Source organism: Notamacropus eugenii, chromosome 3 (genome assembly GCF_028372415.1).
Source record: "Notamacropus eugenii isolate mMacEug1 chromosome 3, mMacEug1.pri_v2, whole genome shotgun sequence".
NCBI classification, from domain to species: Eukaryota; Metazoa; Chordata; class Mammalia; order Diprotodontia; family Macropodidae; genus Notamacropus; species Notamacropus eugenii.
Genome location: NC_092874.1, coordinates 257440865 through 257463579, shown reverse-complemented (window position 1 = coordinate 257463579; position 22715 = coordinate 257440865). Strand labels below are relative to the sequence as shown.

Here is a 22715-nt window from a genome sequence, read left to right as displayed (position 1 = left end):
GGTAGATCAGCAACCCACCTACTTAACATAAAACTGGATTTTGTACTTTACAAATAAATCTCAATGAAAGCATCCATAGAGCATGTAACACTATGTGTGTGTTCAGGAGGAGGTCATAGCATAACTGAAAGTCATCAAGCAATACTTGACAAATCAGCCACAGGAGAGAATTAAAATTTTTCCCCTTTAATCATAAAAGTTAGACATGTTACATTAATTTAATAATTTGGTTTGTTTCTTGACAGTGTAGAGGTAAACAGAAGTACTTTGAGGAAACAAGGGATATGTTCAAGAAAAGGATGACATCGGGCATTAACCCATCTTATTCAACTTAATAAATTAAATGAATTATCGACACTGCAATTAACCTGATAGTGACATATGGAGGGGGGAGACAACAAAACAAATTAAGATAAGTAATTTTTAAACTGGTTTGAAAAACTATAAAGCTACAGTTTTTTATGGCCATATTAATTAGTACAAATGTAAATAACGCGATCCACATCCAGAGGAAGAACTATGGAATTGGAATGCACAACGAAACAGAATATTTTTTCTTATGTTATGTTTTGTTTGGGTTTTTCTCATGGTTTCTCCCATTAATTTTAATTCTTCCATGCAACATACCTAATGTGAAAATGTGTTTAATTAAAATGTATGTGTAGAATCCATATAAGATTATATGTCATCTTGCAGAGGGAAGGTAGAGGGAGGGGGAGAAAATCTAAGACTTATGGAAGTGATTATAGAAAACTGAAAACAAATAAATTAATAAAAAAGAAAAAAAGAAAGAAAATATTATACATAATACTTTATATCCTATAACATAATATATAAATTATATAATATGTTAACATATATTCAAATATGTGAAAATATTGTATAAAATATTTTATATATTGTACATAAGTAAGTGGAAGGGGAAGAAGGAGAGAGAGAAGAGAGAAAGAAGGGAGAAGGGAGAGAAGACAAAGGACAGGGAGGAAGGGAGGATACAGACACATGCAGAGAGACAAAACCATTGGTTGGTAATTTGGGGGATTATTTCTGAATCAGCTCCCTGAACATTTTAGATCAATGGTTCTCAAATTTTTCACCTTATGATCTCTTTATATTCAACAATTTTAAGATATTCCAAAGGGCTTTTATGTGGTAAGAAACATTTTGTATTATTTTGAAAATAGTTTTGACTTCATAGATCCACTTATCTTGGGATGCACAGATGCAAATCCAAAATTAGAAGGATCAAAGTAAAATAGGTGGCATAGGATGCAACCATTTCAGGTATGGGAAAGGTATTGAGAAAATTCAGAGCTCAAGATGAAAAAAAAAAGATGAATATTTAAAAGTCATTTTTACATGTGATTGGTAAAAAATAAAATAAATTTTTTTAAAATGAGTTTCAACCTAAATTCTTTAAGCAAATAACATATACATATTAGCAGCATAAAGGAAATGATATAAATGGACTTATCCTACTGTGAATTCTTACTCCAATGTCTTACTGTGGTGTGAAGTGGACTATTAGTCCTCAAAGGAACTGCCAAGGAAGCATGAGTTCTGATAAGTAACAACAAAGTTTGGGATATGGACACAGCTAAATGCTATATCTACTTTTGAAAGGACCAGCTTAGCACACTACAGAACAGCTCATTGCCAGTAGGCTGGCCACTAAGTAATAAATTCTTTGAGACTGAGAAATCATGAAACATTTTTTTTTCTAGAATACTCCTTAATCCTAAGCAGCTAGTTCCCTTGAGCTTCCTCAGTGACAGAGGTAGAGTAGTGGAAAGGGGATCAGAAAGTTCTAAAAATTGCAATTTTTAAATCATTTATAAGTATTAATGTTCTCTAAGAGATGCTGATTCACAATCAATGCAAACTCCTAAAGGCACCACGACAAAGTAGATTAAAAACTTAGAATCTGGACAAGGCTTCACAACCCATGGGTTCAAAAAACACGTTTCTAAATGTGTGGTGTTCAGTAAGTCACTTAATATCTCTGAGTTACCACATGTTCACTTGTAAAATTTAAAGATGGTAGAATAAACTGCCTCTTAAGTATTCTCTAGATTTAAAGCCATGATCTTATGATATTGGTATTTACATCAGTATGAGCTCTCTTTGTGGAGGCAAAGAACTGGAAATTGAGGGAAAGTTCATCAATTGTGGAATGACTGAACAAGTTGTGGTACTTGACTATGATGGAATACTGCTGAGCTAGAAGAAATGATGACTTCAATGATCTTAGAAAAACATGGATAGACATACTAAATAATGAAGAGGAAAAAGATTGCACTGTAGACAGTAACAACAATATTGTTTTAAGCATGACTTTGAGTGAATAAGTTATTTTATGTTATAAATAACCACATTTATTGCAAAGGACATATGATATCTGCTCATAAATAGAAGTGTATTTGCAGAGTGATTACACATGCACATATTTGTGTCTAATGTTAGCTATCTCTAGGACTGGGGAGTGAGTGGAAGGAAAAAAATTTAAAATTAAAACAGAATACGCACACACACATATATGTATATATATGCATATATACACACATTGTATGTACTACACACATATACATACATACTTATATACCTATTTAAATGGAAAGATGTTGATAGGAGGAAAGCAAGAAATTATCAGTTTTGCTCTGATCCATCCAGAGAAAATAATAAATATTATTTCATGAAATCCCTGGTCACTTTATGTTAAAGTGTTTTCATACACAGAAGCAAAATAACAAGAAGGGGAAAATAACCAGCCAATGTATCAGTCTCTGCTATAGAAGATGAGAAGTCAAGTAATACTATGAAAACTGTGATAGTCACCAAACTGAACCAATAACTTTAATATTCGATAGCCAATGCAATGGCAGGAATAGAGAAAAGTAACCAAAATAAAAGAGGAAGATATGGTTCAGGATGAGGACCTTGAAAATCAAATTAAAGTACTTTCAAAATTATAATGACGTTATTATAATGATAGAAAGATAATTATTCTTTGCACACATATGGATATTTCCTTCAAAAAGAGAAACAGGTGTTAATATAACACACACTTAGCAACATCACCAAAAATCAAAGAGATTCTATCTTAACACAGTGGAAAAGATACATTACTGAGGTGGAAGTCATTGCCAAATTAACTGTCTTTGAGCAAAACAACTTGGACTTTTAGAGCAAAATCCAAAATTAATGTTAAATTAGGAGAGAGAATAAGATGACAAGACGAACAGTTCTGTGAGAGAGTCAATCTGACATATTCAGATACTTAACTGATACTGAAGCTTGGGTCAAAATGCAGAAAATCACTAACATTTATATAAAATAGCATTTCTGTGAGGTATTAGAATTTACAAAGTATTTTTCATACATTTTTTGCTGTTTCTGTTCAGTTGTTGTCAGTTCTGATACTTTGTGACCCCCATTAATTTGTGAAACCCATTTCAGATTTTCTTGGCAAAAATACTAGAATGGTTTCCCATTTCCTTCTCTGGCTCATTTTATAGATGAGGAAAAGGAGGAAAATAGGGTTAAGTGACTTGCCCAGGGTTACATAGCTTGTAAGTATCTGAGGCCAGAACTGAACTCAGAAAACAAAGTCTTCCTGACTCCAGGCCAAGTACTCTATCCACTGGACCACCTAGCTGCCTTTTTATATATTATCTGGAGGCAACAAGGTGGTGCAGTGGATAAATAGATTATTGGATCTGGAATCTGGAAGACCCAAGTTCAAATCTGGCCTCTGACATTTACTAGCTACATGACTCCAGGCAGGTCTCTTACTTTCTGTAGGTCTCAGTTTCCTAATCTATAAAATGCAGTAATAATAGCACCTACATCACAAAGACATTGTGATCAAATGAAATATTTGCCAAGCACTTAGAACAACGCCTGACACATAGTAGGCCCTTACATGCTTTTCTCCTTCCATCATTCCTTTACTTAAGCCTTGCCACAAATCCTTGAGTCTATTTTTCCTTTTGTTTTTGCTTGCAAATCTTTTTATTTAAATGCCATTTTTGAGGATGGTCGATTTTAGACCTTATCGAAGATGACTATATCCATGGATTTCACATAGTCTTCAAAGGCAATTATCAGTTCTGCCAGCATTTCTGTCCCACCTTTATCATCTTTAGCCAAACATTGTATCTGAAGCTTCCTGATGCCATAGCCCCCTGGGAACTAGTTTAGAAGATCCCCAGACCAAGCCATCTGTCTGAATCCTTCCGATATATTCCTTCAATTTTGCTATATCTGTCTCATCATCCCCAGGTTTTACATCCAGTAAGATGGAAGACTTTACAACAATTGTAGAGTTTTTTTTTTATTTCTTTGATTCACAATGGGCAAGGTGGTCTTCTCTTAGCTTCTTGGCTTCTTCACTTTCCTCCTCCTCCTCAGACCCAAAGAGATCAATGTCATCCTCATCTTTGCTACCTATAGCTCCACTTCCAGTGGTATCTTCTACATCAGCATGCCCATACTTCCCAAAACCTTCTTTATTCCTGGCAAGCTTGCCTTTTGCTTCTCATAGGATTTAATGTGGTCATACCAATGGAGAACATGGTACAAGTCAGCAGGTGGTGGGCCTGAGATGGCTTCAAATACTGCGATGTCAGCTTGGGATGGCACATACCCCTCCATGTAGCTCTTGTCTATCAGGAAGTCATTGAGGCACTGTAGACCTGTGGGTGTCCTGAGATCTCCAAAGCCCATGATGGTGGTGACGGTGGTGGTGGTGGGAGTGATCCAGAAGAGGAAGAAAAAGATGCAGTGGCAATGGAGGAACCCAACAAGGGATAGGAAAGTATGAACACACTAGTGTCAATCACAGACTGAAAAAAAAGGCTATTTTTCCTTAATTTTTATTGATTTTAATATAATCACTTCTAAATATATCCCTTCCACCTTGTAACAAGGAACAAAAAAGAGGACCAAAAAGACAGTTCAACAAAACTAAGGAACCCATTAATGGTATATGCAATGTTTCATAACCATGGTCTACCATCTTTGCAAAGAAGAGAGGAAAGCAGATTTTCTTCCTTGTAAGTTTCATCATTACCACTACACAGAATTTAAGTTCATGATTTTTGTAGCTCTGTCCAATTATATTTTTGAAGTCACTTTGTGCCACTTTCCTGGTTGTACTTTATTTCACATTATCTATACATGTCAATGAATCTAGATTCTCCATATTCATCTTTTCTTATGATATACTAATATTCTATTATATTCATCTATTAAAATTAATTTAAAAGATATTCTTCTACGTCTTGCTAAATTTCCATTTAAAATGATGAGACACATAATCCTTTTAATATGTTCTGAAGAGCAACTTCATTTTTTTAAGTTAAAAGAGGGTTAGGGGTGAAACAGTAATAAATATAAACTATTTAAATTAATGTTATTTTGGATAGGAATAATTTAAAATTGAATAATAATGTCTAGTGAGAAGGACCCTTCGATGATTCACTTCATAAACGGTCCCCTGATCATTTTTCCTTCATGAACACATGAAAACTTGAGACTCTGAATCATAAAATGACTAAGTTGTTTCTTTTTTGTTGTTTTTTTTTCCCAGACAGCAAGAACAAGGCATATATAGATTAATGTCCCTAAAAGAAAGTCTTTGAATACTAAAAACTAAATTATTTTCCTTACAGGACAGTTTTCCCTTGGAGAAAATAATTTATATTCCTTTGCTTTCTTGGTATTAATGGTTAGGAAGACAAAGAAATCAGAAAAGATGTTTATGTAAAACAGAAGAAGAAGGAGGCGGTGGAGAAGGAGAAGGGTTCACATATATTATGCCCATATGCAGAAAAATAAGAATGCACAAAAAATTCTGATAGAAATTTGGTAGGAATGAATAAAATAATTTGAGGATTTGGTATGCTGATATTAATTCAATTAAAGTAGATTGCAAGCAAGTTGAATTGTTTAGATTCATATTTCATATAAATTTTATATGCTTTAAAAATAGAAACTGAGTAATATCTGAGAGAGGACAGTTGAATTATTCTCCTGTTTTCATTAACTGTACCTTAAAGAATCACTTTCAAATTTTCAGATGGTCTCTGAATAGAGGGACCATTGTTATTTTTAACCTGATGATTTTGCCAGAATTATATATGTCTTCTATTCATGGAAAACAAATTACTAAATGAATGCAGCAGAAAATAAATATATAAAACATCAGTTCCTCATAAAAAGATCAAACCATTTATAGATACTATTATTCACAAAAGGGAGTGATGAATAATTTGTCATTTAAACGTACTTTAAAAAGCAAGTGATTGTTTAAGGGCCATTCTATTGGGCTTAGCAGGTTCTAGTGCATATAGGTTGTTTTTAAAGATGTTTCTTTTCAAATAAACATGGACTCTCTGTCAGTTTAGAGTACTGACCACACTTGGGGTTTACTTTGGATCTCTTCTCAATGCCTAAAGCAAGATATGCTGAGTTGAACAGTCTTTGGGGATTTGCATTCATTACTCTTCTTCCCTTTGCAATTAACCAGCAAATCCTACATCCTCTGAGATTCCCTGGGATGTACAAAGTGCACCAAAGAACAACAAAGCAGGGCTTAAGGAGAGAGAAGTACCACAATGTTTTCTAGCTTTTTTTGTTTCAGCTAAAATCATGTTAAGGGAAAACATCTAAAGAGAAAAATTTGAGGAGGGGGAGGAGTCAGAGACAGCGACAGAGAACAGGATAGAAATGTCAGATCCAGAAACAATGATGGGGACAGAAATGGAGACCAAGACAGACAGAAACAGACACAGCCAGGAAGAGCTGGTTGAACAATTGGAAATCTCTCTCCTTTACTAAAATTAAATTATGGCTCTTTGACAGTACTGCTGTTCCTAAGGCATGTTTCATAACAAATGTGTGCCTTTTATAAAAGTGAGTCAGAAGACTGTTGCCATAAACATCTGATGTAATTTATTGGAGGACATTAACAATCTCTGCCACCTATTTTTCTTAAGGTTATTTTTGTGAGAGTCCAAAAGAAGGTTAACAGACAATCTAACACTATATTGGTACAATTTACTCCTCCAGGACTATTATTTTTAACATGAAGTGAACTGAACAACTGGAAATCACATCCCTACCTAATCTACATTTGTGGCAGTGACTCTAAGGGAGAAAACGAGAGGGAAGTGACTGAGGGAAGAGATAAGGAAAAGAAATACAGAGTAATTTTGTCTTCACATTCATATATCAGAAACTATTTCCCTTATTGAAGATACAAATGAAGCAATTCCGTCCATAATTTATTAAATTGTCCCCTATTGCCTCAAAAATTAATATATGCCCTTGTTCAACTTTGCTAATAAGTATATACAATAAGAATCATGAATATTAAATTGTTCACTTCTTAATTTGCAGAGGCAAGGTATATAGAACACTCAGCTTAGAATGAGGAGATAGCTGGACTTGAATTCAGACTCTCATCCCACTAGGTATATTCCCTTAACATTTCTAAGGCTCAGTTTTCCCATCTGTAACATGGGAATGTGGGAATAACACCTATTATATTTAACTCTTACTGTTCCTGTAACAACTAAATGAAATAATATATTTAAAGTTCTTTGCAAACCTTAAATAACATATAGATGTCAATTGTTGTTATCATCTGTTATTGCAACATCCAATCAAAGGAAATTTTTCAAACATTATTTGCTACTCTGGTCAATATTTAAAGGGACATTGTTGAAAAAAGAATTTTGCACAAATATGTAAATCTCCATTTAATAGTTGGTTTGGCACTATAGCTGTATTTACTGCGCTACAGAAGAATTTCAAGAAATTCATACTCAACAAACATTTCTTAAACATCTAAAAATGAATACAGAGTAATGTGCTACAGAGTTAAGTTTAAGGGAGAGTACAGACTGGACACAACTTAGAGTACAGATGATCCCTATAAACACAGACCTATTAGGAAGGTAAGAAATGGGTAATTGTAATACAAAATACAATGGAGTGGTGTCAGGAGGTCTTCTTAGCTTGGATTAAAGTGAAAATCCCCTACCACAAAAATTACCCTCCTTATTAAACTTATCTATAAAGTACTGTAACAGCAAGGACCCTGGCATACACAGGAGGGCCTTCTGTACAGGTTCTTAGATTTGCATTTCTAAAAGGAAAGCAACTTTTGAGAGGTCAACAATCTACTTTAATCAAGCACGTATATCATTCACTTACTTTAGGGGAAAACGTCAGCACCCTGAATTTCAGAAAAAATACAGAGGAAATAAAGACCAACATACAAGGCTTCTAACTGTCTGACAATTAGCAATATATACATTACAGAACAACAGACAGATCCAACTGTCTGATCATTACAAACACACATAATTACCAGAGCAAGAAGCACCAATATCTGAGGTGGGGGGCTCCTTAGGGGGCTACCCAGAGTCTCATTTGTCCAAACACTTCCAATGGGTGAGCCCCAAAACAAAACCTCACATCGAAGTATATATGAACTTTTCAGAGCTAGAGGGCATCACAACCCTTGAGAACCACTGCATCATTAGAAATTAACAAAAGTTATGGGCCTTCCTACAAAACAAACCTCTAATTAAGCTTCCCATTAATGGCTAGGGAAGATCTTTAACTCTCAGAAATACAATTAACATTACAAGTACAAAAGTCCAAAGTAGGCAAAGCTAGTCTCTGAAACTGTTAAAAGAACAACTCCATTATTTGCTCTTTGCCTGACATCGCTCCATTTGCTAACATTACTGTTCTTTCTCCCCACCCCAAACTCCTTTAACTGCTTGCTCCCATCTTGGAAGTAGAGCTGGCAACCTGAGATCAGGACTCTGGACAGAGCTAGATCCTTTCCCAGGGTGATGCTAGGTTGCAAGAAATTGAGCAAAAGGAAGACTCACTGTCTAGTGGTACCGCTCAACGAATTTTTTGCATACATTTTAGCTTTTTTTTCTGACCTTCTATTACACATATGATATGACTCAGCTCTAACACGTGATAAGTACATAAAGAATATGCAAAGCCAAGTGCTATATGAAGTAAAAGCAAATAACAATAATAATCAATGACGGGGAAGGAACCTCAAGGAAAGCTTCAACCAGTCATTGGCATCTGAGTTGAGCTTTACAAAACTGGAAGAATTCACAGGTATAGAAGGAAAAGGAAGGCATTCTAATAATTCAGGCATAAGGAACAGTCTATGCAAAGAGCCATAAGCAAGAAACCTCTGGGGATGTCTATGGTACAGAAAAGTCCAATTTAGTTGAATCACAGAGTAATTAAAGGTGGGAATATAACTAAAGACTATAAAGGTAAGGGAACACTACTTTGTAGAAAAACTTGAAAGTCAAACAAAGGAGTAGGAACTTCACACGGTATGCAGTAGGGAGCTTTTGAGGATTTCCAGGTAGTCCCCTCTCTTTATTTTCTTGTGTACATTGTCATCTTTTCATTCTCTAGCTATATGTCTGGCTCCTTCTTTTCATCTCCTTTGCTGTATTATAATCCATCTTGACCCCTTAACTCTAAGTTTACCCCAAGGACTTATTCTTGGCCTTTCACTTCTCTGTTAACACTCTTTATCTTTGAAATCTCATCCATTAGTATGGATTCAATTGTCAATTCTATGCAGGTCACTCTAAAATCTACACATTAAGCCCATGTCCATCAACTGAGATCCAGCTCCAATCACCAACTGCGCGCTGGATAATTAATACTGGATAGGTATGCCAATCTTATAAAAAATTGTATTCTTTCCCCTTGTAATGAATCAAATTTTATTTTACTAAAAGTGCCTCTGTTTGAATAATGTGATTGGAGAGGATCTTTCCCACCTATTGATGGGCATGCCCATCTGTGGGAAGCTTAATTAGGGAAGCTGTTTTGTAGGAGGGTCCCAAGTACCTTTTGTTTTTTCTACTGAGGCACTGGGTCACAGGGTTATGCCTTCTGGCTCTAAAAAGTGTATACATACTCTGAGGGTGAGGTTTTACTTGGGGGCTTACTGACTGGAAAGCCACTAAGGAGTTCCCCCCACCCCCCAGCTAAAACCCAGAAGTTGAAGTTGATGCTTTCCTCTCTGGTAACTGTGTATGTATGTAATGGTCAGACAGTTTGAAAGTATGTCTGTTGGTTTTTGATTTCTCTGAAATTTTGACTTTCATTTTTCTCTGATACCTGTGCTTGATTAATGTGACTGTTAACCCCTCAAAAGTTGCCTCTCCTTTTATGAATGCAGATCTAAGAACCTGTGACCACAGGTTCCCCTGTGTATGTTGGGATTCTTACTGGTATACCCCTCCAATTCATTTCTCCTTCAAACTTTCTTATTTTTGTCAAAAGCACAACCATCTTTCCAGTCACCCAGGTTTGCAAATTTAGTCACCACTGACTCTTCTCTTTCCTTCACTCTCCATATCCAATAAGTTATCAAGTTGAAATAAACATACTCCCACAATCAATCAAAGTCCCTGCACATCTCAGCCTCTAAGAATCCCCAGTTTTCTTCAAAGCTCAGTCCTTGGGCCACCTCCTACAAGAGATCTTCCATGATTCCTGGAGATATTCACCCCTTCCCAAATACCTCCCACTTTGTGTGTTTACATATGTGTGTTCCTTGTTTCTCCAGATAGAATGTAATCCTACTGAGGGCAGAGGTTATTTTTTTCATTGTATAACAAAACTTGTTAACTGACTTGCCTAACTTGTTATTTTTGAACATCAGTACCATATGAAAGTCTCTCATTGCTTTGTCTACAAATTCTCTTTGTGAATTCCAAGTCAGATGTATCATAGTAGTGATATGCAATTCAGTCTTCAGAGACAGCAAGGAGTTTGCAATAAAAACTTTGGCTTAAAAATCTATCACATGTCTATGAGGTTCCATTTTTTTCCTCTTAAAGCAGACACTCAAATTCCATTCTTATCATCGCCCTCTCTTGTAGACATACTTTCAAACAACTTTGGCTAGAAGATTTAATAAATATTGCAGTTAATGAAGTTTTACATTCAACAAATTCCTGGTTAGTTTTTTTTTTTTTTTTACAATCCTTTCCCTTTAGTTAAAAAAAAAAGTTACGATCAAAATCCTCGCAACTGAAGTCTCAAGGTATCTATGAGCACTGTGGGAACTGCCTTTTGGTTGTCATGGCAAACCATAGTTTTTTCTTTGAACTAATCCTACAAACAGTTTTTTTTGTTTCTTTCAATAAACACAGATGGAAGTCATTTTGCTATTATAAATGCTCTAATAAACTGCAACCACATCAGACTCCTCAATATTGCTTGAATCATTTCTCAATCCTCAATTCTGTTTCACAGCAGCTAATAACGAAGACTGAAATTTGACTTGTGATTTTACTTCCTGGCTCTCATGTATGAATAATTATGTAATGATAATAATAGTCACATATAATTTGTTCTTTTTACTTCCTGGCTTTCATAACCACCATCACAATGATGCCAAGCCCCAGGGTCAATGCTGGAAAATTGTCCTCTTCTTAGGGATGCTGTACTTGATATCCTACAAGGAGAGAGCGCTTGGTGGCATTATGTACGAAGGGCTGGCCATAAAACTAAGAAGATCTAGCATGCAATGACTATATGACCAGAAGAAATTCTCATAACTTCTCATAGCACCAGGACACTCTCTAAAAACAAAATAAAAGACATATAGCTAATCTGCATGGGTCAAGGCATTTTCTACTCTAAGAGTTCCATGCATTGTTAAAATAGCAGGTGAAAATGAGGGTAAAGAAAAGGAAGGGAAGAAAGAAGAAAGGAAGGGAGGGAGGGAGGGAGGAGAAAAAGAGAAGAGAAGGAAGAAAAGAGAAGGGAGGGAGAGAGAGAGAAGAAGGAGGGAGGGAAGGAAGGATGAAAGGAAAGAAGCATTTATTAAGTGCCTACATAAGTGTGTAGTGTACCTACATAAGTGTAAAATACCTGTATAAAGCAACTCTAAACAAATCCTAGAGCAGCCAAAGTCACAGAACGATAGAGTGAAAGAGATTTCCAGCCAAGGATAGTCTGGAGGGCTGACAGGAAGGGTCTATCCCACCAGCGCTGAGCAGAGAGTTCCCCAACCTGGGCTGTATGGCATGGTGAGGACAGGACCTGGAGCTTCAGGGAGTCACAAGCAACAGCAGTTTCCAGATTTCTTGGCCCATGGACACCACAGACAGCTTCAAAGATCAGTGAGAAAGCTCCTTCACCCAGAAGGGAGCATGGTCTGGACCCAGCCTGGTGCCACTGCAGAGGCAGTGTCCATTTATGGAGCCCTCCACCTGGAAGTCCAGGGGAAATTGAGCCCCTGATCTGAATCTCAACCCTGAGTGGTGGCCTGGGGAGCCCTCCATCCAAAGCCCCTGGGGGAATTGAGCCACTGATCAGAATCTCAGGTCTGAGGGCAGCCCTGGGATGGTGGAGCTGGAGACAGTCATGAAGAAGGAATTCTGCTCCCAGATCCTGGGCAGAAAAGTTTTTGGTTGCTCCCAGACCCAGTGTGCAGGACAGGAGAGGAACAAACTTCTTTCTCTTGATTGTGCCACCTTGGAGGAACTGAGAACCTACAGGTCTCCAGAGTATACTCTCCTCTTGGCAAAGGACTCAAAAGTCAAGTAATTGCCTTGGAAAGTGCCCAAAAAGGGGGAAAAATAAGACTATAGAAAATTACTTTCTTGATGAACAGATACTTCCTTCCATCCTTTTGGATGAGGAAGAAATATGCTTACTATCAGAGGAAGTCAATGATTCTGCATTCAAAACCTCCAAAATAAATATACAATGGTCTCAGGTCATGGAAGAGCTCCAAAAGGATTTTGAAAATCAAGTAAGAGAGATGGAGGAAAAATTGGGAAGAGAAATGAGAGCAATGCAAGAAAATCATGAAAAGCAAGTCAACAGCTTGCTAAACGAGACCCCAAAAAATGCTGATGAAAATAACACCTTTAAAAATAGGCTAACTCAATAAGCAAAAAAGGTCCAAAAAGCCAATGAGGAAAAGAATGCTTTAAAAAGCAGAATTAGACAAATGGAAAAGGAGGTCCAAAATATCACTGAAGAAAATAGTTCTTTAAAAGCAAGAATGGAGCAGATGGAAACTAAAGATTGTATTAGAAACCAAACAAAACAAAACCTAAAGAGTGAAAAAAAAATAGATGATAATGTGAAATATCTCATTGGAAAAACAACTGACCTACAAAATAGATCCAGGAGAGACAACTTAAAAAGTATTGGACTACCTGAAAGACATGAACAAAAAAGAGCCTAGACATCATCTTTCATGAAATTATCAAGGAAAACTGCCCTGACATTCTAGAACCAGAGGACAAAATAGAAATTGAAAGAATCCAACAATTGCCTCTGGAAAGAGATTCAAAAAGAGAAACTCCTGGGAATATTGTAGCCAAATTCCAGAGTTCCTACATCAAGGAGAAAATACTGCAAGCATCTAGAAAGAAACAATTCAAGTATTGTGGAAATACATTAGGATAACACAAGATCCGGCAACTTCTACATTAAGGGATAAAAGGGCTTGGAATATGACATTCCAGAAGTCAAAGAACTGGGATTAAAACCAAGAATCACCTACCCAGCAAAGCTGAGTATAATATTTCAGGGGAAAAATGATCATTCAATGAAATAGAGGACTTTCAAGCATTCTTGATGAAAAGACCAGAACTGGATAGAAATTTGGCTTTCAAACACAAGAATCAGGAGAAGTATGAAAAGGTTAACAGGAAAGAGAAATCATAAGGAATTTTCTAAAGTTGAGCTGTTTATATTCCTACATGGAAAGATAATACTTGTAACTCTTGAGACTTTCTCAGTATTTGGGTAGTTGGAAAGAATCACAACACACACACAGACAGAGAGAGAGAGAGGGAGGGAGGGAGGGGGGGAAGAGAGAGAGAGAGAGAGAGAGAGAGAGAGAGAGAGAGAGAGAGAGAGAGAGAGAGCATGCACACAGGGTGAGTTGAATAGGAGGGGATGATATCTAAAAAAATAAAATTAAGGGGTGAGAGAGGAATATATTGGGAGGAGAAAGGGAGAAATACAATGGAGTACATTATCTCTCATAAAAGAGGCAAGAAAATCCTTTTTTCAATGGAGGAGAAAAAGGAGGAAGTAAGAGGGAAACAGTGAAGCTTACTTTCATCACATTTGGCTTAAGGAGTGAATAACATGCTCACTCAATTTGGTATGAAAATTTCTCTTACGTTACAGGAAAGTAGGGAAGAAGGGGACAAGTGGGGTGGGGGGATGATAGAAGAGATGTTAGATGGCAAATGGGAGGAGAGAGTAAGTAGAAGTAAACACTTTTGGGGAGGGACAAGGTCAAAAGAGAGAATAGAACAAATGGGGGGCAGGATAGCATGGAGGGAAATATAGTTAGTCTTTCACAACATGACTATTATGGAAGTCTTTTGCATAACTACACATGTATAGGTAATATTGAATTACTTGCCTTTTCAGTGGGGATTGGTGGGGAGGGAGGAAGAGAGAGAAGTTGAAACTCAGTGTTTTAGGAACGAATATTGAGAATTGTTTTTGCATACAATTGGGAAATAAGAAATACAGGCAATATGGTATAGAAATTTTTCTTTTCCTACAAGAAGAGAGAAGTTGGGTATAAGCAAGGGAGGGGAGTGATAGAAGGGAGGGCATATTGAGGGAAGGGTTAATCAGAATGTAAGGCAATATGCAGTGGGGGGAGGGGAGAGATGGGGAGAAAATTTGGAACTAAAAATTTTGTGGAAATATATGTTGAAAACTAGAAATAAATTTTTAAAAAATCAATGAAGAAAGAGAAAGAAAGAAATAGAGACAGACAGAGAGAAACAGAGGACAGAGACAGGGAGGGACAGAGACAGATGTATATAGGCATATATACATACATACATATATGTGCCTGTATATAATTGAGAATTATATGTATGTACACATACATGTAGAGAAGAAATAGCAAGCTACTTTTATCTTTGCCAAGAAAACCCCATAAAGTCATAAAGAGTCAGATATGACTGAATCACTGAATGACATGCATGTCTGTATACACACATACCCACATCTATATACATATGTGTATATACAATATGTATGGATGTATGTGTGTGCATGTATACATATATATGTATATATATATTATATATAAAATGCAGGCAATTAAGGAATTTACTTTGTTTTCATATTTGTTACAGGAAGTTCTTTTGTCTTTTTAATGGGTGGGGAATGAGAGAAAGAAAAATATAACTGTTAACAAAAACTTCAAAACTAGATTGAGGGTGCTGCAGGTGTAGAACACTGCCCTCTCCTTTCAGATACATTTATTATGATTTTAAGTTTTACTTAATTAGCATTCTCACAACTTAGGGTACTTAAGGAAATGATTTTACTATTTAAAAAAATGTCAGTGAGACTTACAGAAATAAGAATGATAACTTAGAAAGTGTCTTAGAGATCACCTAGTTGAATCTACAAATTTTAAACATTAGGAAACTAAGATCTATAGAGATCAGGCTGTCTACCTAAGGCACATGTGGCAAGAAGCCAAAAGTAGAGCTGACATTTTTTTTCAAACTAAGGCTCAGGGGAAGGGAACCTGTGGCCTTGATGGCCCTTTAGATCCTTGAGGGCAGCCTTTTGACTGAATCTAAACTTCACAGGAAAAACCCCCTTGGTAAAAGGATTTGTTCTGTAAAACTTGGACTAAGTCAAAAAGCACCCAAGGACTTAGAAGGTCACATGTGGCCTTGAGGCTACAGATTCCCCACCCCTGATCCTTTGACTCCAAAATTTTGTGGTCCTTCTATTACACCACAACCATGAAATTATCAGGCAGTAAATATAGTCTGCTGAATGGTAGGTATATTTCAATTCAGAAGATCCATACTCCAATCCTGGATCTGCCCCTAGTTGTGTGGCATTAGACAAGTCACTTAACTTTCCTAGACTTTAATTTCCTTGTCTCAGAAATGAGGAGCTTACATTAGCTGTCCTCCAAGGTTCTTTACCATGTTAAATCCATAATTCTTCAAGACAATTGTGGAATTCACTCTGAAGGAGCTTCTAATCTCTGTATACCACTGCAAAGTTAGCAAGATAGTATATAATGAGTGTTAACTTGGTTACACAAACCACAGTCCAAGTACTCCCATTTTGAAGAACACCACCTCAAATTCAAAATTTGCTGGGCACATACTATGCGCCGACCAAAAGGGAAGGAAAGGCAGAAGGGGTACAAGATTTTCCTTCAAGGGCTCCCTGTCTGGTGGATATACCATCAAATAAAGTAAAAACAAAAAAAAAGTCCACCTTAAGGAGAAACAGAGCACTAACGACTCCTTTAAAATAAACAGCACTACTCTCATCTTTTAGAAGTAGAACAGATTTTTAAGAACTACTTTGAAAGGATATTAAACCAACTATTTATGTTTTACATGAAATTTAGGTATTATCCACAATGTATTTATTGGGCCCCAAAGTTATCCAATGGACCAAAAATGTCAACCGAGTCAAGAAGATTTCAGGAAAACTTTATCTGAAGACAGAGGGAAAAATCACATCTTCTGAAGTATGTATTTGAAGAGTAAGAATTTTAAAGTTCTTTCAGACTAACAATTTGCAATGAAGTTATTTATTTGAAGGAAAGGGTTGTTCTGCATAAGCTATTTATGTACAGATAAAAATATTACATATATGCATGTACATAAGCTATTTATAATTGGAGAGCAAGGACAGACATAGCAAAATAGAGTTTGAGAACTAGCAGAGATATCCGTGTCCTTGAATACATTTGATCAAGCCAGTGTAGATTAAAATGAAGCAGAAAAGGCTAAAGTCCTTTGTCAATATCCAACAAAGACAGCTTCTTAAAAGATGCTTATAAATTATTTATGATGGTATCTATACTAAAAACTCATACTTCTATGAGCTTTACATAGAGTTTTAAAGTCTACAGAGCAATTTATATACATTATCTCATTTGACATACATTGATAGAACCCAAAATTCATACTAAAGACCTCATAGTCTTACTGGTACTATTTGCCATCCCTTTGGATGTGTTAACAAAAAGTTTTTGAAATATGATCCAAAGATTTTAAAATGACAGAATATCCCCTTTTCTAACAAGCAAGTCAACTTCGAGTGGAAAGAGCTATGTTGCAAAATGAATAAAGTTTAATATTTTAATTCTTTTTTAATGTTTACTCCACAAGGTTGAAATGCCAATTCTTCTCTAGGCTGATGGTAAAGAAAACTTACCTGATCTTGCTTAGTCCCACGAATAAACACACTGAGTACATAAAGGCCTTCCCTTCAATTCGATTCCAGTAACTTACTCACACAAGGTTTATCAATTACATTTGTTCAGCAGAGTAAATTATCCCCACCAATATGACATGCAGATATCTCAACATAAAGTAAAGCCATTGATGGCACTTAACCTCTCATTTATCATCATATGAGATACTCATCAAAAATAATCTTGGGGAAGAATCATATTCCCTAACTTGTCTAATTTCGCCTTCAAATAACTACCCATGAATCCCCTGTACTTTTTTCTAGGAGCTATTCATAGACAGCAAATGTGTGTCACATAAAAATATCTTCCTGGGAAACTCCCCCACCCACTGTTATATACAACATTAGAAATCATGAGTATATAAACCAGCAGCTGAATTTTGAAGTTTAAAATCAGCCATTTGAGGGCATTTTTCAGTGAGAAACTTATTTTACTACTGAACTATCATGATGGGAAAGACTGTTTTTTTTTTCTTTTCTCACAACAATTTTAATAGAGGCAACTTACAGACATTGAAATTATTCTAATAAAAGTATACAGGTCTCGGGAAATTGGTTTCAGGAATTTTTAGTAAATTTAAAAACATCCTACAAAATGCTGGGACATTGCAGTTCTACCATACCTTTTCTAAATAACAGTCCCAAATATTTGGATAGAGAGTTGGTGCAGAATTTGGAAAAATAGGGGTCAAGTTCTGCTTTTGACATATACTGTGTGTTCCTGGGCAAATCAATTAACCCCTTCAAAGCTCTAAGCTACACTCAAAATGGCAGACAATTTGCTGACATATCAATAGACAATTCCCTCAGCTAAGACTTCCTTCTATCAGTGAAATCATAAGTCTGTTCCATATCCCAGTCTTAATTTTTTTAATGACTAATCAACCAGCAAACATCTATTGAGCACTAATTATAGGCACTGGTATAGGTAATGAGAATACAAAGACAAAATGAAACAAAAAGTCCTTGTCCTCAAAAAGAATGTATTTTATTTGGGAAACCAAAAAAAAGGTGTATGTATGTATGTATGTATGTATGTATGTGTGTGTGTGTGTGTGTGTGTGTGTGTGTGTGTGTGTGTGTATATATATATATATATATATATATATGAAAACAGTCCAACCTCCTCTATAGGCAATCATGACCTTACCCCTACCTTCCTGTAACATGACTCAAGTCTCTAACCACTCCACAATATCCTTTAAATATCTGTCAAAGTGACTTCCCTTAAGTAGAAACATCACCTTGTCACTTTCTTACGCCATATACTATAGTGGCCTCCAAGTGCCACTAGAATCACATAAAAACTCCTCTGTTTAGCTGCTGAAACCTTTATAACCTGGTCTTGATTTATCATTATGAGTTTACAGTGAATCTCTGCCCCTCCTGTAATGATCTCCTCTCTACCCCTCATTCCTATGCCTTTTCACTGGCTGTCCTTTGTGCTTGGAATTCCCTGTCTTCTCATCTGTACATAGAATTGCTGATATTTCAATAGCCAGATCAAGCATCACCTTCTACAGTAATAAAAATTAACCAACTGGCACATAATAAATGCTTACTGATCAACAGACCTATCTTAATTCTTTTAACAGATGGAGAAACTGGTCCCCAAAGGGTCTCAATGATTTGACTATGAATATGCAGGTGTTAAATGATCAAATCAAAATTAAAATAACCTCAGTTTCCCTGATTCCAAATCTTAAACTCTTTCCACTCTATCACAGCCCAACTCCAGAATCATACAAAAAGTAAATCATACAAAAGTAAAAGTGATATATTTCTCTCATTTCCCTATTATAAGTGAATTCAGTGAAATGAAAGTTCTAGAGAAAGGGCCACAGAATCAAAGACACACAGAACTTCAGATTTACATACTGAAGTTGACCTAAGGGGTCATCAAATCTAACCCAAACCTGACCAACAATCCTTTCTGGAACACATCTGACAAGTAATGCAGCTTCCAGAGAATGTCTGGCATAATGCCTTACTTATCAAATTGTTGGCCTCAAGATCACTACATACTCTTAGAAATTATTAAACAACTCAAAGATCTCTAATTCATGCAGATTATTTCTACTGACATTGACCCTAGGATAAAGAAAACATTGCATTTTTATTAAAATAGTATTTGACCTTGTGGATTCCTAGGGAGGGGCTCAGTGAAATCCCAAAGTTCCTAGACCAAATTATTGGAACCAATGGAAAGGCCACTGAACCTAAATCAGGAAAACCTATGTTCAAATGTCACTTTACTAACAGTGTGACTCTGGGCAAATAACATTTCTGTGCTTCACTTATGTTATCTGCAAAATAAAGGCAAAATAAATGGTTTCTGAGGACCCTTCTAGCTCTATATCATTCTATGCTATCATTCTTCATGAAGATGTCCAATGAAAGGGAAGGCATTATATTCAGAGATAGTCTATTCCACTTTTTGATGGCTCTAATTATTGTAAATGACTTGATTCCATCATGTCTAAATACATCTCTCTGACACATTCTCTAACATCTCCTACTTCTGTACTTCTGGAGCAAGTAAAAACCCCAAACAAAGGAAAGCATTCATTACATAAGGGGCATATGTAACACATGAGTGTTATAAAACAATATATTCTGCTGCAATTGTTGACTCTCATACTTTGCTCCTGAAGAAGCTCAAGGGTGATATCTTGACTTGCAAATCAACTGATTTTAAGTGAGGCAGGGATGTGCAAAATTACTCTCTCTTCCAGAGATATTGGAGTCCCTTGGCAAGGTCAGGAAGACTGGAAACAACCCCAGATGCAGCGGGAGACCTTAGCATTTTTAAGCTAACATCTTTCCCAGGTTTTAGTTTGTTTGAGGCAACACACATTCAATTACACATATGAAATAAACTTTCAGGTTTATTCAAGTTTATTGTTTTGTTTTATTTTATTTTATCATTTTATTTATTTTATTGTTTTATTTCAGTATTTCATTTCATTTTATTTATTTATTGTTTTATTGTTTTATTTTAGTATTTCAATTTTCTGTGATCTGTATTATTATCTAAGGGAAAAGAGGTCAGGCTAGGTTGTCTTTGGGAAACTGCATATTCATTTCTAATGACTGTAAATTCTCTCTGTACCAAAGGTTGATTGTTTCAATACAGATTTTTTTAAAAATAATATTTATTACTTAGAATGATAAAATACTCTCAAACCTATGAATTAGTCAAGGTTCAGGTCACACAAAAGGGGAATCAAGAGACACATATAATGAGTCGGAAAAAGTTATAGCAGTAAATTGGAATGGAATGGAATAAACATTTATTAAACATGCTGGGCACTGTGCTAAGGGATTTACAAATTTCATCTCATTTGATGTTTACAAAAACCCTGGAAGATTGATTCTATTATTATCCTCATGTTACATTTAGAGAAACTGAGGCATATAGTAGTGAAGTGACTTGCTCAGCATCATGTAGCTACTAAGTACCAGAGGTTGGATTTGAACTCAGATCTTTCTAATTCCAGGCTTAGCTCTCTATTTTGCCAGATACTTGTCAATTACCAGAGTTTTGTTTATTTCTTTTTTTTCCTGCTTCATTCAGAAGTACGAAACTGTTCATCATATTCTAGATAACTGATAAACTTGTTGCTCAACTATCCTATTCATTAAGACATTTGTTATCAATTGTCACTAGGTTTAATTAACATGACATACCCTCCAGAAATGGGCTAGTTTGTCTCATGGGACATTGGGTTTGCAATTCCAAGTATCTGTAATATGGTAGCAATGATATATTTCCATGTAGTACTGACCAATTAGATTCTTGGAATTTAGGGCCATGGACAATGGAACTACTGAAGGATAAAGCCCTTTCTCCAAAGACTTTTTCTAATTTAGGTCCCCATGTCACTGCCTTATTTGATTTTTAAGTCAATTGGCATACAAAAGGCCTGGAATTTAGATGAACTATTATTTTTATAATTCTTTCTAAAACCATTTCAGCATGTTAAGCATAAATAGCAAATGTGTAAATGATGAATTTAGAAATTGGAATAGTAGTGTCCTCATATACAGTTTCCAATATTATGTAAGCAATTAATTAACTGAAACTTTTTGAAAAAATATAAAAACATACTGGGAAACATTATCCATTTCTTAGAAATCTAAATACTGAAATATGAGGCAGTAATAACTATTTTCACCGCTGTATTAAGTAAATAAACTCAGACTACAGAGCAAATAAATAAAAATAGTTTAATATGTAAAACAAACATGGATTTTCAATTATTACTATAAATTTGAAATCTCTAAGTATTTAGTAGAAGCTACCATTTGTATAATGCTTTAAGGTTTGCAAACATTATCTTATTTGGTCCTCACAATGCTGGGAAGCAAATGTTGTTATTAATCTCCATTTTACAAGTAAGGAAATTAAGCCAGGGAAAGGATGTGATTTGCTCAGGGTCACAAAGCTAGAAAGTGTCTAAAGATTTGATCATCCAGAGTTTAAGTTTAGGTCCAGTACTCTATCTAATGTACCACCCAGCTACCTCTAGGACTAGCCATCTTCCCCTTAACAAGCTCCCAATCCCAACATAGGCTTCCCTATGCGTATATGCCCACCTTTTTCTTTTTGGAGAGGGGAAGGCAAGACAATTGGGGTCAGGTGACTTGTCCAAGGTCACACAGTTAGTATGTGTCAAGTGTTTGAGGTCAGATTTGAACTCAACTCATCCTAACTCCAGGGCTAATGCTATATTCATTGTGTCACCCAGCTGCCCCTCCCCCACCATGTGCATATCTTGACTCCCCAAGGTACAAATGAGATGACTAAGAGTTGCTTCTTACCTTGGCTCAACAGGATTTTAAACTCCTTGGGCTCAGAAAGCATGTCTTATATATCAAGCTACCACATAGTTGTTCAATATCTTTGTATGCTTTGGTTCATTTTCATAGGGGATTCTCAGGTGAGAAAACTATCTCTACCCATTCATAAAAGCATGTTCTCTGCAATTTATATTCTTAAAGAGCTGCCTCTAAAGGAAAGATGGATAAGGGGTTTCTACAGTTTCTCAGAGATAATAGTCTGCAGCAAGACTTCAATCCAGCTCTTTGCTGCTTCAATGAGGACTCCTTATGCCCTATTCCTTTTTAAATAATGTGGTACCACTTCAACCAGTATGTCACTATTCATGGAATAGTCACATAATAATGAATACTTATTAAATAAATCAAATTAAATCAAGTTAAACAAAATGAAACAAAGTAGAAACAAATCATATGAAGACATTGACTTCTCACCTCTTCAGAAGCTATCCAAAGGATTGCAATATAATGGAACATAAAATTATAGATTTAAAGTTGGAAGAGAAGGACCTTAGTGAACATTAATTCCAACTCTTGGATTTCACAGATAAGGAAACTGAAGT

At 35.8% G+C, this 22715-nt stretch overlaps 1 protein-coding gene and 1 pseudogene across 6 annotated transcripts in view; both read right to left on the bottom strand.

Annotated features, from left to right (window-relative positions):
- NAV3 (neuron navigator 3) overlaps nt 1-22715 on the bottom strand; it is a 1098252-nt gene that overhangs the window by 295359 nt on the left and 780178 nt on the right. The gene's annotated exons all lie outside the window — the stretch shown is intronic.
- On the bottom strand, nt 928-11713 carry LOC140534423 (elongation factor 1-beta pseudogene; annotated as a pseudogene).